At 36.2% G+C, this 17,548-nt stretch overlaps 1 protein-coding gene across 11 annotated transcripts in view; it reads right to left on the minus strand.

Annotated features, from left to right (window-relative positions):
* DLG2 (discs large MAGUK scaffold protein 2) overlaps positions 1 to 17,548 on the minus strand; it is a 991,421-nt gene that overhangs the window by 458,290 nt on the left and 515,583 nt on the right. The gene's annotated exons all lie outside the window — the stretch shown is intronic.

The raw sequence follows: 17,548 nt of genomic DNA on the forward strand, positions 1-17,548 counted from the left end.
AATTTGAACTGAAATGTCATCTCTAAGTATTCACATCCCATGTCTTCTGCCTTACTTGCTTCATCTTTTACAAGAGATTGTGCTTAAAATGGCAACATTATTAATACTGCAAGCTTTTTTGCTGATTTTCTGTATTGAGCTGCCTATGTTAAGAGAATCATACACAAATGTTTCCAAGTATCTTCACAATCACAGAATATCCAGCTCTGGAAAAGAGCCAAAAAAACCCAACAAGTCCAACAATTACAAATCCAGGTCAGAAAAGTAAGAATTGAAGAAGTATCCTCTATTTCCCACAGCTGTAGGAGTAAAATGGAAAGTGCTGGAGGTCTGCAGTCAATGCAGTTGCTTTATGCAATGGATGCTAATTATCACAATTGTGTCTTCAACCCAAGGTGTTTCAGGAGAAACTACAAATAATAATCAGAAACCCACTTCTGATTTCAAGTTGTCCTTGTGCATACAGAATGAATAGAAGAAAGAAATACCTGTAATCAAGCATACTTGCTCTAAAATGCTTATAATCCTGTGATAGTAGATTATCTAATCATATTTAATTTTAAGGAGTTTATTTTTGTTTGAAACAGGGTCTTTCCAAAAAAAGAATAAATGGAAAAGTTTAAGGAAGTAATACTTTCTTTACAATTATTTTCTTCTATTTCTGTTATAGAATATATACATTTTATTGAAGCATGCTCTCTGCAGCCTCAAGACTTTGAGACAGAAATATTTGAAAACTATTTTCTACTTCCATAAAGACAGCCTGTAATTTACAGCATGGTTTTTTTGTTTTTCAGTAGCACCTCGCTCCTGTAAAGCTGCCTGGACAAATTTAGCTGCAGTTACAACACTGGAACATTTTGGGAGACATCTTTCCTCTAGGATAAACATCTAAAATGCCAGTGTGAGGCAGGTACCAGAAGCTGTTACCCTACTGCCAAAAGGAAAAACAGTCATGATAGTTCCTGGTAAATAAAAAAGCAGAATGTATGAGAGAGGTTGTGAATTACTGAACGAGCTCCATGCAGCCACCTCACTTGGAATGAGCTTCAATAAATGAATGATTTGTCCTTTACCTCTTCATGAGCATTGCAGATTAAAATCTTATTAGTATGATAGTCAGAGCTGTAGAGACGCTTCTACAATGAAACAGCTGCATTTTTATTCAGCACTTCATTTGCATCTTTCTGGATAAAGGGTAGCTTAAACTTTCCTTAGGTTGAAAAATATGGGTGTATGTTTTGGCGTTTTTTTATTAGCTTTTCCACTGAAAGCTCTATTATTTTTCTGCTTGACTGTAAAAAATGTCAAAGAATTTCTTCAAGCTTCCAATTTTTGCACCTCTCTTTTATCGCAAGTTGTTTAACCATGCTGGAAGGAAAAGGGTTTGATTTACAATTTGTTCTGGTAAGCTCCCCAGGTTTGAAGGGACACTTTCAACCTTGCACGCAGGGCATTAGTTAAGCAATTTACACCAGTGTCAGTAAGCATGACACACCTACAGCTCTCCACGTCAACTTCATTTTATTACCACATCAATAAAGCTAAATCATCACTCTAGATGGAGTCATGAACTAGATAGAGTTTACTAGAAATGCAATGAAGCCTCTAATAACAAGATGTACAATGTTAAAAAAGTGCTATTTAAGCTTAAAAAAGAATAAAATCAGATCGCCAGTGTCAGCTATTACAAAATGTTAAAGCTGAAACAGAAGAGTTACTTTACACCATTTTTTTGAGAATTTGTCTTTGAAAGTTAGCTGAGATTTTTACTCAAATTGATGGATTTCATCCCTTTTGCTGTTTCACTGAAGTTTTTCTATTAACCATTAAGATGAAATGCAAACAGCTCTACACATACCTGAATCTTCTCCTAAGCCCGAACCAAGCCTAGAGATAGCACACTAGAAAAAAAGGAGTCCAGCCTTTGAGTGAGTGTACAGTAAAAATTTCCACACAAATATGAAAAAGTGAAGTAAGAGATCTGAGATAATTTGCAAAAGCAGGTCAGTGCTAGAATCTGGGAATAGTGTTTCAGTCTCTTGGCTTTCATGTTTCCCTCTGTTAGGGACCAAGGTGACCTTGCAAAGGCAGAATTAGGATTTTCAATTATAACAATCTTGCACAAACTGATGAATATTCTCAATTATACTGCTAGAAATACCTTTTGTCTACCAGGAGGCAGAAGTGGGGGGTTTTTCCCTCATCTGGGAAACATTAATTTTCAGCACTGCATGATTTCATATCTTCTCAGGTTTTATTTGGGATGGTCTAAAGGTAAAATTTGGAATTCTCTGCCAGATATTCCAGTGGATTTGCCAGGCTACTGCATGTGCTCTTGTCCTTCAGGTGCTCAGAAAACTATATAGAAGAGAAAAACGTCTCAGTATACAGAGGGATGTTTTCTGCCTTTTTGAAAGATGAAAGAAGAGTTCCTTCATTGTCCTTTACCCTAAGGTCTATAAGCATATGATCACATTTTCCTTCCTTGACAAATCAGGAAAATATATTTACTCCCACTGGGATGAGATCAGCAGCAAGCAAGGCAACAAATACTGTCAAAAGTAATTCTGCATTCTCTGATGCTTAGTATCAATGTGAGGCCACATTTCTGTTCACCTTTGTGGGGTTGGTACTGACATACCATAACAGAAAATAACATCATTTTCACTGTGATCTCTGATCTAAACACTACACAGCTATTTAAAGTTAAAAAGAGAATTTATTAGCCTGTGAGAGGGGGAAATCAAAGCTGAAAGACTAATAAAGACCTAACTAGATCATATTCACAGAAATGATGGACTTTTTATGACGTTTATATAATGAAATGTTCTCATGCCAGAATGTGTTGTTCTTACAGCTTTTCCTACAGACAGCACATCTGGGCTGGAGCCATTAGTGCTGCTCCTTGTAGACAGTTGAAGATTAAATAACTAATATAAATATATAAATTCTTTTTCCTTCCTTGTTCTTTCTTTTTATTTTTTTCTATTTTTTGTGGTTTTTATTTTTTTTGTTGTTCTTGTTGTTTTTAGGGGTTTTTTTTTGTTCTTCTAAGAGTAATTTAAGATTAACAAAACTAAGAAAAAACCTGGTAACTCCAGAAAAAGAATTCTAAATAAAAACTCCATGTTTGTTTATGTGCATTTTGCTTTTATGAAAGGTTGCCTTTATGGAGGTGTGTTGAAGTGTGCAATGTAAAGGAGAGGATTTTCAGAAATAGGTGCACCTATACATAGAGGTCATTTAAAATAAAACAGAATGGGAATGCTTATCCTGTTAAGCATTCTCTGTGATCTCAGCACTAAATTACCCTAAGGACAGCAAGCATCAGCAGCATTGCAATGTTGTGCAAGTTTTTTTCCATCAGCACTGAAAGTTTAACAAAGTAATATTCTTTTCTAAAGCTTTCCAAACATTTCATATTCTAAAAGGTACATAAAGAGAAAATGTCGTCAACTAAATTCTACCTGTTAAGACATGACAAAAATTAAAAAGGAAGATGCTTTTCACAAATCCAGGCTCTATTCACACAGTAAAAAAACATCTCACCTTAACAAATGACATCAACTACAGAGAGAAACCAAGGAGAAACAACTAACAAGGAACACTGAATAATTCAAGACATCTTTCATACACCACCACAAGGTTCGCAAAACAGCAAGGGGAATGCCTCAATTACTTACATGCTTTCCCCTTCAGGGAGCAGTGAAAGTTAACTTTCACCATTAGTGCAGGAGAATGTCCCTTTAATAAATTTATTTTAGTAGCACTTAATACAAGTCCTTAGATAGATACATGGATAGAGTAAAAAGGCAAGGTGGGGAAATATCGTGGCTCAAAAAGACAAATGCATCAAGGCAGCCCTCAGCCAGAGAGGAGCTTTGTTCACAAGGTTATTAGGAAATTTCATCTCTTCCCAGTGATCTAGAGATGGTAAATACTGTAAAAACTACAGTGTAAATCTCAGGTGATGGTATTTCTCTCTCTGAACCCAGGTTACTTAATGCAAGAGGAACTATGTAAGCCATTAAACATTTCTGAGCATAGAGTATTTAGGGTGGTTCAGTAGTGTGGGAGGGAAAAAACCTCAGAATTTTCTGCTCACCCATCTTCCTCACCTTTCAGCTCTAACACAAACAAACACTAAACCATAATTAAGACACTAAGCCTTCCCCACTCTGAGAAACAAGAGATGAGCATGGTCAGAAAAGAAAACTTCAGCACCACAGAAATTTTATGTTGTACCAACTTCAGGATCTCTCCCTGGTTCTGCAGCATGGGCTGGACTCCATGGTAAATATTTCCAATCCCAACAGATGTAGCTATGCTCAGAGAATGAAACTAAAGTGATCTGGGGAGTTCTAATGAGCCCAGGCACCAAGAAAAATCAAGGAAAATACACTTAGCAGACACAGAAATTGTACTCATTCAGGTGGTGTACCATCAGAAAGTCATTTTCCCTCAAAAATGGTAGTAAACTGTTGGGCGTATTTTTTTTCTGCCTTAATTTCTGTTCCAATAGCAAAACCAAAATAAACAATCCACTCAACTACTTCAACAGCAAAAACCAAAATAAACAATCCACTCAACTACTTCAATAGCAAAAACAGAATAAACAATCCACTCAAATATTTCCAGTTGGTGCTGCCTAGTTGTAGGAAATTGATTCCATCATTAAATTCTCTCCACCAATTTACCACCTATAAGCAGGGTCACACTAAAAAGACGTGTTAGAAACCAAGGACTGCACTGACTGATTTTGAACCACACCCCCTCTTCTGAATGAAACTCTGAGAGGAAAGTGAAAATAAGGAAAGGTTAAAATGCAGCCATATTATAGTGAAGCTTCTCGCATGATACGAAACCGCAGTGCTCCAAACTCATTTCACGAGGCAGTAGTTGGCAAATGTGGCAGTGGTTTTCCTCTGTGCCAGCCAAGGAGGGGGCACACAGTCCTGCTTTATGTCATTACAACATGAAATTTCCAGTAATAGCCAAAGTTTCGCTTCAAGCTCCCTGGTTGGAACAAAAATGTCTGGCAACATGCCAGTAGAGGCTACAGAATATTGCAGTCAACAGTGACATTTCATTACCTGGACAGCTTACTGCGTGTTCATTACCCTGAATATAAGAATAGCCTGGAAAGCACAGGTTGTTGTGAGTGACTCTACTGTGAGCCATGAAAAATTAAGCTGTTAGTCTGGAGGCCATAAAGCAGGTACTTCGTAAAAATGTCATCAGTGCTTTTTTGTTCTGTTTCCCTCTAACTGTGGGAAGAAAAAGAACCAAAAAGTGTAAACTAAAATAATCCATAGAGTAACAAATATTCCAGAGTATTTAGTATGCTGGGATTTAGAATGTTTTTTTTCTTTCAGCTTTTATATCTTCCACATAACTATAATATGGACAGATTTAGAGATATAAGTCCATGTGCTAAATCCCCTTATTATAGTCTGAATAATTTAGAATGTTTATACTTTAGGGGAAAAATATAAAAATTATATTTCCTTTTATTCAGCATTCATCCTCCCTTTTCAATTTCCATATTTACTCCATTACCATGCATAAAAAGTTTGTTTTAACTATTAAAAAGCTCAGTCTTAAGCTCAAAGTCTAGTTTCCATTCTCTATGCCCAAATAATTCTCAGGAAAGCCTTTGTGATCTTAAAGTCTACAATGTGTACTCTCAGCTCTCTTGTCAGCTATTACCACTACAGAGATCTTGAAATAAGAACTCAGCTTGCAGTGGGACTAATTCACAACTGAAACAGAATTAAGGATTTTGCTTTACAATATATTGTAGAGCTCTCTGTACAAGTGAGCATTTAAGAATTCAGGATCCAATATTGACTTAAACCCAGTATGCATTAAAGCATTAATTTCAATTAATGAAAACAGGATATTAAAATTTATACATGTTTTAAAATAATTAATTTAAATTTCCATTTGAAGTGCTCTGCATCAGATACCTTATGGAAGTCATCTACATGAAAAGTACTCTGTGACCATGGAACATATACTACTTGACCTTTTTAACAAAGATTAGTGAGAAAAGCAGTATCTGTAGATATATCAGGCAAGTCAGTAATTGCTAAATAGAACCTAAAAAGGAGCAAGTTTCATTCAGCTCACCAAGGAACTGTTGGTAGAATGGTCCATACTGAGGGCAAAATTTTTCAATTCAAAAGTCAGAAGTAACTTTATTCACATAAAATAAACTCAATTCTTTACATGCCTTTTTTTTTTTTTCCCTTCAAATTAATTGCTGAAAGAAACAGGAGTGTATCTGAAAAATTCTGTTAGCAAAAATCTCCTGGAAAATTACATTTAAATACGGAACCATAGAATGGGTTTGTGCTGAAAGTGACTAAAAGATCATCGAATCCAGGCCCCCTGCCATGGGCAGGAACAACTTCCATTAGACCAGGCTGCTCAAAGCCCATTCCAACCTGGCCTTGAACACTTCCACGGATGGGGCATCCACCTCTTCAAGAACTACAAAAAGGCCAAAAGATGAAACACTGTTTCCAGACATGCTAACACAAGCTAAACCCAATCAAAATGGATATAAAACTGGATTAGTAGATAATTTCTTATTTTATAAAAAGCAAATGGAATTCCAAACCACTAAATTTACTATTAAAATAACACTAGCTGGTAACAGTCATAAATATTTAGGAAAAGGCAGATCCATGATGGACAAAAATCTAGCATTTCCACTGTTATTTATTCTGACATTTATACTTAGCTGACAAGATAAGCCATTGACAAGCTGAAAACTACATATTAGCCTTGTTGAGATTGGAGACCTTAACTTTTATTTCTTTTTAAAAACATAATGGAAATAAATCTTTATTTTGATACTGCACTTGTACTGCTCAGGAAGTCTTCCAGATGGTCATTAAGTATAACCTTACTTCTTGCTGGAATATTTGAAGGTGTTATTTTTAGTAAAGGTCAGCTGCTTTGTTCTAATTAGCTCTTGCAATGCATCTTCAGAACTAAAACCCCTTTATTATCAAGGACCAAGTGTGCATCACCTTTTTTCATCTTAGTCACTTGCTGATGACATTTCCAGGTAAGGAAAAAGGAAACAAAATACATGAAAGGAAATGGGGAATGAGAGGGTCTTGAGACATAATTAGTTTTATATAAAATCAAGTTTAAGAACATACTTTTGTTGACTACCTGTATTATATATTGTTTAAAAACTACTATAACAGCTATCACAACTTATCTGTAGTAACTATGTAATGCCATTTTTATTTTCTTAAAGAAAAATTGTTAAGTAAAACAAGGGGGGAAAAGCCCTGTCAATATACAATTTTTATTATGCAAGTTAAAAACTAGCAACCTCTCACAAAGGCAAAATTTATAGTCCTACTTTATCTTCTAACAGGACAAAAAAAATTCCAAAAGCTTTGACAAAAGTGGAATATAGGAATTAATATTAATCACTTGTTTTGTTATTTGCAAGCTTGCTGTTGGTGCTGGCTTTTGTGATATGCATATAATGTCTCCAGGGGACTGCAGTAAATTATCTACGCAGGAAATGAGTCTTTAACAGGCATGTGCCTGCCTAGAAATGATTAAGGTATATCACACCTGTGAATGAGCAGCCAAATTCTGACTGATACAATTAAAATCAATAGTTTAGTCATATAAAACTGTCTAAGACGTGGAATAAATTCTGCACTAGACTCAGATGTCTATCTCACTGCTAATTATTATTCCTATTTCTGAACTGCTGAAGAAGCACTGACAGTCATGGCTGAGGTTTATGACCTTATTCAATCTGAAATACATTATTTGAATTCGTCAGCTCTGGGTACCAGAAGAAATGCAGTGTCATATTCAGGATGCCCATATACACTTAAGTGTTAACATGTTTTCTAGTGGCATTTTTCACTTTCTGCTAACCAATTCCTAGGTTTTCCATCTTCATTTTAGGCAAGGATGGTGAGGCAACTATGGACATAGGTTTGTTCTCCAGGAAATCCAGTTTGCAAGACTATTCCCATTATTCACCACAAGGATCTACTACCACATGCACACTAGGCATACGAGTGCTTAGAAGCACCATGTGCTTTTACAGAAGGCTTCAGAAAGGAAACCCTCATGGAAGGTGGAAGTTCGCTCAGCAAGGATTATGCCAAATTCTGCAGAGGAGCAGTGTTCCATATAGCAGTCTCATCTTGGTGAGGGAGGAAAAGAAAAGAGGAGAAAGAGGAGTAGATGTGCACATGGGTAGGAACTGGACAGATTTCAGCTCCTTTAATTGCCTATGTTTGGAGCCCTGTCAACTTTGCCTCCCCATATGGCGAATAAAGTTTTCCAGCAATTCCACATATGTAAATGTGAATCACACCTGAGTGTAGCATTCTTCACTGACTGGGGCAGTGTGACTGGGCTCCCGCCTTATGCTGCTCTCTCCACAGCTAAAATTGAAATTATGCAGATCTTACCAAAGCAGTGAGCAGGCAGAGAACATATTTTTTCCTGTGACCAAATAATTAAATCTAACCAGTTAAATAAACCATGTCTATTCACGACATGAAGGTGTTTTTATGCTAATACACATTCCATCTGTAATCCCTCAGAGCTGCAGGTGCAGAGTCATCCACCAGATCATGAGGACCCACAGTACAAAAGGTTTACATAAAAATACAGCTACTAGCTGTGAAGAGCTGGCAGCCTAGATGGCATCTCAGGAGTGGAAGAGGAAATGGAAGAGGAGAGCCTGGAGAGGTAGTTGGAAAAATCCAAAGATGTCCTCTATCACCAATTGCTTCCCCAGTGCATGTCAAGTTTACAAATACAAATTCTGAGATTTTTGTATTCTGTGCCAAAATCACATGCAGGAAGAATTGGGTATATTGCAAGTTTTTTATTATACATATGATGTAGAGATGCCTTATGTATACAGTAATTTAGTACACTAATATTGCCAAATATCCTTAGTATCTTTCTCTCGCATAACTGCAAACAACAGGTTAACTCTTTTAGCACATGTATGGATTTGATATTTCACATCTATCAGCACATGTGCATTGCATGCTGACAACAATTTTCTAGATTAAGTTCACTGAAGTCTGTTTGCAAAACTCAGTTTTTCGGGATTTTTTTAAGAGAACTCCACAAGGAAATTGAATTTATAATAAACTTGAATGAAAAAAACAAACCTGATTGAGATTTACATTTATATATATAAATATATTCTTTTTACATGTGAGTTTTCTTGTTAGCAATCTGCATTATAATATTTGTCTATTAAATAGTAATACCCTACCAAACAACTTTAGATTTGGATTTTTAATTAAGATCTGTGCTGAATCCCATTTATTTCAGTTCTTGTTATCTAGGCAATGGGAAAATCCATATTAAAAAATGTCTTAAACCTTTATGCAAAATTTTGATTGTTCAGGACAGAAGCCATCCCGAGTTACTAATTGCCTATTATCTGCTCTGCAGAGAGAAATTTTAAATGGTGACAATGCAAATAAAATTATGAGTGATGAATGATCCATGTCATAGATTTATTTTTATCTCCACACAGTAAAAGATGAAAAATATACCTGCACAATAATGTTACCATTCAATGGTAACTATCTTTAACATATTTGAACTATTATACTATCAATTAAACAAACTTACATTTTATAACAATTTAACCATATAAGACCATTAATCTATAAACTTATTATTTAGTGTTCCTCTTATTAGCAATTATGGAAAACAATTTCATGCCAAGTCTTCCTTATTGAGTCTTCATTAATCACAATTAGACAGCAGTATTCATCTTACCCTGTTTTAGTGTGCTTCAAGACTACATAAAGATCCTTCCATTATCTGCAAACCTCAAACTTCTACTGTTTCTAATGTGAATGGTGGTTTTAGGAGCAAACAAAACCAAAAAACACAGAAATATCTAGGCACACTGGAAAGACAAAAAACACAGGAAGCTTGGGAAAGCTGAGTAAATCTCTAGTTCAGTGAAAATTTCATTTGCACCATGGGGGAAGACACAGGACAACTACAGGAAAGTAAGTTGCATAAAGGTTCTTAGTTCCCTAAAGTACTACTAGAATAGGATTATCCAGTGCTTATATTGCTGAGTGTCATCATACCAGAACTCAAAAAAAAAAAGAAGTTGTAACCCCTCATTCCATTTTCTATTTTCTTTTCACATCAGAGTACAGCTCCTAAGTCTGACTTAACGTGATGTGCTCCAATAGGGATTAAATCTTTTGGCTTTCATTTTTTGTAATTCAAAGTATCTCAGACATCAAAGGATCTTTCTTTGTGAAAAGTCAATACTTCAGCACTTCAGAATAATACCCTAAAAAGACACTCAAGATACTCAGTTTTGAAAATATCAGCTAAGGTTATTAAAATAATTTTAGAATGTTATCATCCCATTCCCACAAGATTGCAATTGGATGACTGAGTGGGATAATCAAGTTATTATTGCAAATGTCTTCTCGGTATACAGTAACAACATGTGTGGGAATGGTACAAAGCTGCACCAGGAAGGGCTCAGACTGGACATAAGGAAGCATTTCTTTACTGAAATGGCGTTTAAACACTGGAACAGGCTTCCTAGAGAGGTGGTCAATGTCCCAAACCTGTCAGTGTCTAAGGGGCAACACCCTTAACAACACATTTTAATTTTTGGTCAGCCCTAAGTTTGCCAGGCAGTTGGACTTGATGATCTGTGCAGGTCCCTTCCAACTGAAATAGTCTAGTCTTCTTTTCTTAAATTGTGCTAAATCATTATGTAAGAAAATACCAACAGGCAGCCAACATCCTATATATTCTGGATAGCAATGCAGAAACATGGTTTTTCAGTGCTGGAATACAACTAAAAGATTCTGCAGACTTTTCTTTTTCTTTGGGCTATATGCTGATGTTACCTAGCTGTCAAAAGTTTTCCTTTAGAAATACCTTCTTACTTTTCATGTTGTGCACAGAAGAGGGAGTCTTGTCAGCAGACAGGTAGTGCTGGGGCCTGAGAGGCCCGAGTTAGCAGCACACCAGATTGGGCCCTACTCATTTGTCCACTGACTCCATGTGCACACCTTGTAAGTGTGCACTGCTCATCTACTTACCTGCATGGCATCCTGCTACCCAATACAGCTGGCTCCAGAGTAATCCCATCTGACAAAAGACTTCTTTTTTTTTTTTTTTCAAAAATGTGGTTTTGTTTCAAGCCAAAATGGAACATGAGTTTTCTGAATCACAAGAATTCTTACAGTAACTACAGTATGATATCCTTGGTGATGCTTCCAACAACAGAGCAATAGCCTGACCAAATTACTTGCAAAATATAAGAGAAAAATCAATAAAACATAATCAAAATGGTTACTAGGATATATTTTAATGGAAACATGTTTTGTTGAAAATACTTGTAGATCAGAGTATGGAATTAGTTGAAACACATGGCAATTTACAATTACTGTAACTTTTGCTTATTGAGCACTTCACTAATCTGTTAAATGGTCAAGTCCAAAGCACAGCTGCTCTTTAAAAATCACAATCTCTAGAGACAAATTAGCTGTAAAATAACTGACCAAGAAACATCTTTCCCCAAGCTAAAAACCTCTTGTACCCATGGAAGGATGGAATCTATAGCCAGAAGTAGGCATGAGAATATACTAGCAGTGGTCTTTTTGGTCCTTTAATAGCCCAGCCTAAGTAAAGAGTGACCCATCAGCATTTCAGCAAACTGGGTGCATCTTTTGGCATAGGCTCAGCTCAAGGCTTATATTTTGGATTCCTGACAAGATCACTGAGCCTCTCTAATACATTTGTTCCATTAAATGATAAGCAAAAGTAGTCCAAAGCACTTAAATCTACTCAGAAAATCAATGGGAAAGGGGAACAATCACAAGGTTATGTAACTATTGAAATTGAAAATTATCTTTCACTAACTGGTGTTTCTGATTCTGTCATATATGATGAAGTACTATTTAATCATGTAATTTTATTATCCATAACTCATGAAAATTACTTATTATTGCTTATAATTTTACTGAAGTGCATTTTTTCCTTAAGATTACAAGTTTTTCTTGCAATGTTTTTCTTGTCATATTTTAAATATCTGGGAGAAAAAATATGAATGACTAATTAAAAAGGTATAACTGATGTCATAATCTAAAAAACAAGAGGTATAAGATGTCATAACCTAAAAAATAAAATTAAGAAAGCAATTTAAGACAAGAATGGACAGGTAATTTATTTAAAATTGCACATGCCAGCTCCAAAATCCAGCATCCTGCTGTGCATTCTCAGCATCTCACTTTTGTCTCTGACACATCCAACATAGCTCTTCCAAGGTTGGGAGTTTCAAAACTTCCATTTTGCTGATCCGATTTTGCTAAGGTTACTAATGAGCTCCTACATTATAAATATAAGGCCATTTGCACAGAATCTTTATTCTCAGAAATGTTTTTGTGCATTTCTGTCCTACCTTACAGATTTCCGGTTTCCCTTAGTGTCTGCCTGTCTTTGTCACGCCTGTAGTTTGTTCATGCTCCAACGTTCTTGCTCTTTCTCTGTCTTTTCTGCATAATCTCCCCTGGTTATATTTTGCCCTTTCCTGTTCTTTGAGCTGACATCTATAGTGAGCTTCTCATGTCTTTTTCTTAGTTCTTAATCTATTTAATTGCATTTAGCTGGCACGACTCCAAAGCTAAACTCTGTTTTGCTGTTCCCAGGTTCTGTCTTTCACTTTATCCCTTTTAATTCAGCTCTCACAGAAGCCAGAAATGCTATCTGTACACAGAGCACTTCGCTATGCAGCCCGCTTTGCTGTGGCTAAAGATGCTTCCAAAACAGGGGAAAGTATCTGGCCAGCTGGCAGCCATACATTATCCCCTGAACATAATGCTTTCTCATACTGAGGAAGGAAAAGGTAAAAAACAAACTCCACATCTAAAGAAGCAATTAATCAAGTGAGTTTGATTCTGCTTTCTCATCTTCCCTATCTTGTCAGTGTCTCATTCAATTCCAGTTCTTCATCATCTTTGACATGTGAGATTTTTAGAAAAAAAATGTTTTGTCAGTGAATGAATTTTCTCACCCTGATTACTGAAAACATCATCTTTCATATGCCCAAATTGAACTCCTCAGACCCAGCCTGGTGGAAACTGTTGCCCACACTACAAAGCCAGAAGCCATCCAATTCAGCCTTTTACATGAAATAATGTCTTCCAGTTGGAGACAAGTAAATCAGCAGCAATAAGTGGTCATAAACATTCCTGGTAAAATCATAATCTGACCCCAGAAACTGGGATAATTGGTTGAAAAATATTATTAAATCTTTTGAGGTGTTTTTGGGGATTTTTTGGGGGGATGGTGTTGCTGTGTTTTAATTAGGGCCAATGAACTGTGTGAAGAAAAAGTTTCATTAGCAGGAAAGGAAGAAGGAGGGATGAACTGGGTGAACAAACTTCAGCTGAGCATCTCCATGGTCTGTATTCTAAGAGACAGAATTTCATAAAAAGTTGCTGGGTCTTCAATGTAATGACTAAAGCAGAAAAGATAAATAACTGGGGAACTATTGCCCTCATTAATTCTGTTGCAACCCAGAATCAACAATATATTTTCTTTTTGACAACACTGCATTGTCTTGCTTTTAACCTGCAATAAAAAAACAAATAGCTAATTCATTAGTTTTGCCACAATCAAAATAGCATTTTTCCTCATTAACTCTTCAACAGAGAAAAAAAGCTCCTTCATTCAGTTGTCAATATCAGAATCTGCATTTAAAAAGAAAAATAGGAAACTCTTATCATGTGGTCTTACCAGGCACATTTACATGAGGATAATGAAAGGAAGGAAGGTGTCAGGGGAGCAAAAGAAACTTTTAAAAGATGCATAGGAATGTCACTAGCAAGCACAAGATAATGGACAACTTGCTGAAAGCTGGAATGGAAAATATTAAACAGCCCTCCCACTGGGAAAAGGGAAGGGAATATCCTGTTGCCAAATTTTTCAAATTGCTCTTAAGTTGTGAATATGAAGGCAAGGTTCTTTGTGAGAGGTCTTGGCAAAGAGGCAATCCTGAGAAAAGGCAGATAGGACAGTTAAAACTGAGTTACTGCTAAACCATGGATTCCAGATCTTACATTTCCCTCTTTCTTGATGTCCTATAACTTCTCTTATGGGAACAGAAGTGAATATTGCACAATGACGTAAGGCTTTTTCTTGAATTCTTCGCCTCCTGCTTCCAGAAGATTTTTCCTTGAATGAGCTATAATCATTCTTTACAGTAATGAAAAGAAGAAGAAAAAAAATCTACATCTAAAAAGACACCAGGTAGAGCTGTGATTAAAGATTGACACTTTTACCTAGTATGCAAGATTAAATTTTCCATTTTTATATATTCCCTCAAGAACAACTTGTTCAGATATAGATGAGCTGGCATCATTATGTCAGTTCTCAGTGTGGCAAAAGATTCTGGAGACTGGACCTGAAAATGAGCACCACACATAAAACATATCTATGACTATTTTTTTTTGCTGTTGAGGTCTGCTTGGAAGAATACCATGGAATAAAACCCTGGATAGAACAAGGGTTCAGGAGAACCCTTTTTGTTCATTTTTCAGAGGCCATGTCTCCCAAGCTCAAGAATGAACTATCCCCAACAAGAGGAGGTTAAGTGAGATAGCAGGGGGCCTGCTTGGATGAAAAAGGAGCTCCCAACAAAACTCAGCTATAAAAAAAAGAAGCCTCCAAGAGGTGAAAGCAGGGCTAAATGACCTGTGGGGAATATGGAGACACTGAGTATGCAGGGATGTGGTCAGGAAAGCTGAAGTCCGTTTGGAGCTTAATCTGACACGGGACATGAAAGGCAATGAGAAAGATTTCTATGGGCAGTTCAGCAGCAAGAAGGGAAAATGTAAGGCCACTTCTGAATGGGGCAGGAGATCTGGTGATAGGGAACATGGAAATGACAGAAGTTGTAGTGCCTTTTTTACCTCACTCTTTACTCTTCCAACTGGCTTTGTCAACTCTCTTTCTGTAAATTAATAGAAACAGCATTTTTATATACGGTCAGGATGATAGAAGAAATTTTAAATCTAAGATTCATACAGTACAAGCAAATCCTATTCCATATATACCCTTCAGATAAAGAAATATCTTACTGCCCAATGAATAGTATTTGGTAGGCATCACCATAGAAGAACTCCTCAAAGTAACCTGCGAGGTTTTGCAACATTTGTTGAAGACAGCTCCTTTTAGTGCAGGCTTTGGTTAACTTTAATTTTAGGCTTTTTCTGAAGATAAATTCCTGGAAATTATAATAAAAAAGTAAAGAACATCCAGAGGGACCACAATATTTTATCCCAGGCACCCACATAGCAGCCACACTTAAAAAAGCTCTAAATGGTATGAAAATACTTGCCACTATTATGGAGAATGTCAAAGATGCATATTTAAGGACAAGGAGGACTCCTTGGAGATTTCTATGTGGCAGCATGCAAAATTTTGGCCATAGTCACCCATCTCATAATTCCTAAAGCATCACATTTCTGTAGTTTCAGCAAGGAAATACCCTTTAAAAAAAAAACCAACAAACCTAGCTTTGATTTCCAAAATGTAACCATGAAAAACCAGTAGACTCATTAAAAGCTTTCATAAAATGATAAATGTTTAAGCATATTTGACTATGACATTTATTTGATTTGACCTTGGCTAAATTGAAAGCACATAGAAAAAATTAAAGTCAACGCTAGATGTGAGCTATACTAATATCTGGCTAACTGCCTCTGCTGTGAAAGCTCTTTCTATTTCAGTAAAATTTTATGCACAAAAGCATTTTCTAGAAACTGATGTAGAGTGTTCAATACATTTTTAGACCCAAGCTTAATTACAAAAGCTTTTTCATAATAACAAATATTGTCCCAAGCAGAGACTATATTTAATAAATATGCTTATTATTTTCCTTAATGAAAGCAATGTTTAAAATTTGTAGGTAATCCCATTACACTGTACTTCAATTATCCAGCCCAGCTCTCCTACCCTCCTGCTGATAGAAGGCTTCCTCATCTTACTTTCCAATTATATACATTAAGTCCTTCCAAAACAACCTTCATTATTACACACAGCATGTATAGCTCTATCAGAGAAAAAGCTGTAATTGGGAAAGAGCAAAATGCATTTCTGAGCCTAAGACAATCACAAGAAAAGTTAATTATGTCAATTAAAATAATCTTCTCTCCACTCAACAAGTATGACCTGTTTGTACAAAGAAACACAGCAGGACAGGTACTGATCCCTGATAAACCATGGTGGTTTTGCTCAAGTCATTCTAATCAGAAAATCTGTTAAAAAAACAAATTTTGACTTTAAATTACTTTATAATAGAAGGATAGCCAAAAGAGCTATTGGATGAACCCAGGGCAACACTCCAAAACAAAAACCATAGCATTTTCTATATACATCCGAAATTAAACCTCAGTGTTTCTGTTCTTGGACTAAACTTCTACTTTCTAAAAGCAAAAAGGACTGACACAAGCAGACTACTGACAGAAAAGGTCTTGGAAATATATTAATTAAAAATGTTAGGTACCAGAAGTAAAATCTGTGCCTTTACTGTTAACTGCTCTTGGCAAAGAACTTCATCTCAGCATCAGGTGGCAACCAGTTGAATCTATGAAGGGTTGAGTCTAATTACAGGTCTTCAAGTCAGAGCTTTAATTGTTGAAGATATGGCTGCCTATAGCAAAACCAGAGCTTTTCACCCCAAAGAGCATCAGTGCACGAGGAGCTCCCATATCCTGTAACTGCCCAAGCCCAACTTTTATTCCCTCAGCTTGAAGAAAGGAAAGTGAGATGTGAGGGGTCTCTCCCGGTTAGCTGCTGCTGCTAGTTAATTTTCCTTGCTCTACCCACCGTGCTTTACTTTGACATTACATTTGATCAACCCCAGCCGCTTCAACCACTTCTTAGAATGTGCAGTCTTCACCAGCCTGCTCATTACCATATTTTCACATCTAATCACAGTTAATCACAACCCTAATTTTGCTGTGAAGAATTTTTCCCATCCCACCTCACAATGCATTACCTGGATCATTCAGCTTTTGAAGACTTCCTAACATATCTATTGGTTGTTGTTCCATGGGCATCAGAAAGAGAAGCAATATTCCAGAGAATATTACAATACTTCTGCAATGCCACCATAAATTTATTTTAATCTGAGTAGTTTAGGTGGTTCTTTGCTTACGCCAAACTCTTATATCTTTACCTTACAAGTTCCTGGCAATTTGCTGTATAGAATTTGTACTGATGATTTGATATGACAAGAGAAGTCAAGTCCAAGTACACTGCAGTTTAGAGAACATTTTCAGATTTCACAATGCTACTTGTTCTGGAAGTTCCAATCTCCTAATTTCTTTTACCTTGATTTGGTTTTTATCACTTGGTGATTTTGTCAGGGAATTGGGATCCCTGCCAAAGATGTTTACCTCAATTTTGTTTCAAGTCCTAAATTAGATCTCTCCTAAATAGTGAATTAGATTATTAATCAGTAAAAATCTAA

Source organism: Pseudopodoces humilis, chromosome 2 (assembly GCF_049639895.1).
Source record: "Pseudopodoces humilis isolate 2021_Gansu_Grassland_sample_001 chromosome 2, ASM4963989v1, whole genome shotgun sequence".
In the NCBI taxonomy this organism is placed as follows: domain Eukaryota; kingdom Metazoa; phylum Chordata; class Aves; order Passeriformes; family Paridae; genus Pseudopodoces; species Pseudopodoces humilis.